A 1,621-nucleotide genomic window follows, 5' to 3' on the forward strand; every position below is an offset into this window, starting at 1 on the left:
CTCAGTTGGGACCATGGTTTGACCATCCTCACCATCCTAGATCTGCTCCTAGAAACCCTTATTTCCTAAGAACTGGGATCAGAGTTCTGGCAAGAAGGCTATGATGACCTGGTCCTTGGCACCAAACCACCAAAAAAGCAAATACAATATTAGTCAGTGTTAATAGAAGCCTAGCATCTGGCACAAAGGATCTGCTGTAGTCTGTGTGGCATCAGACCACACAGGAAGAATTGTTTCTTTTCCTGATACCATGATTTTAAAGGATTACTGGTGTAATCCTTCATCAAAAGGAAGATGACCAGAATGCTGAAAGGACTTAGAAACCAAATCACTAGTTATTTTTTGGTGGTTCAGGCTCAAGGCCTGGAAGGTGTCAGGATGGTGTGTGGGAAGGGAGCATGAGGCAGGATATCCTAACTGTCTTCAGACAGGAGAATGCTGTGAAGAATACTAGCATGTTAGGTCACGCCAGGAGGCAGAACTCGAGCGAGTGGGATATAAGCCCAAAATGAAGACATTTTTAACTATATTGCTCTTCAAAAGTGGAATATACTAGTACTTTGTAAGTGAGGTTTAAAATGTCCAAGGTCAGGTCCAATAACTGTCATAGATATTTTAGCTGTAATTCAAGAACATGTGTATGGGAAGTTAGATGCGAGGGTTTCCATGGTCCCATTCAAATCTAAGGGTCTATGGTCTAATCAATCTTTAAGTTAGAAACGTTCTACAGACTATGAGGAAAGATTACCTGAGATTATTTTGTAGTTATAACCTGGTTTTTGAAGTGGATAGTTCCCTCAAAAAAAAGAAAAGAAAAAAAAGCAGAACCCATGGGTTATTTAATCTTTGATATATGAGAGGGGGGAAATGGAAGGAAAAGGCGCTCCCTGAGGATACGGTAAAAGAAACCTTCCACAGGGACCACGGGAATCCCAAAGCGGTGCACAGGCCGAGAAGGCTGGAAACCCTCTCACTCAATGACAAGAATTATGATGCTGCACAACACCGCACAAGGTGAGCTCGTGTCTTTTTTGGATAAAGCACGTTTGGTCTCTGCCTCTCTCCCTACCGCTGTTGGCCCTCCAAACAAACATGCAAGAATCACATTGTTCGGGAGAGGTGATTGTCCTTGAAACACTGTTGAGTTTCTATGTCTCTTTGTATGGGTTTCTTGAACTCTTCCTTTTTCTCAAAGTCTGGAAGAAATACAATGTTTTAATCCTATCGAGTCTCCCATGCGATAAGGGGTCATTTGCGAAGAAAGTCAAGGTATTGTGGACTTGGGCGAGAAGGCAGATTCTCACCCTAAGAACCGGTGGTGGGGGGTAAAGGGGAACACATGCTGGGCAAACCCAAGAACAGGAGAGTAGGGAGAGCGGTCTTGCCGCCTGACCAGCAAGAAGCCCTCCAGTCGCTCTGGGAAAGACCATTGCGGGCTCCCCAAGTTCTCCCAGGAGGAGGTGCGGGAAGGGGGGCACCTAAGGCAGAACGCGGGAAAAGCCAGGGCCCGGATTCCGGGACCCGGGTGACTGTTGGGCCGAGGAGGCCCCCCAACTTGGGGCCCCCCGTTCGGGGCTGAACCGGTTCCCCCCAACTCCCGGTCTGGGCGCCGGGGGTTCGC

The sequence above is a fragment of the Myotis lucifugus genome, unplaced genomic scaffold, assembly GCF_000147115.1.
Source record: "Myotis lucifugus unplaced genomic scaffold, Myoluc2.0 scaffold_126, whole genome shotgun sequence".
Taxonomy (NCBI): domain Eukaryota; kingdom Metazoa; phylum Chordata; class Mammalia; order Chiroptera; family Vespertilionidae; genus Myotis; species Myotis lucifugus.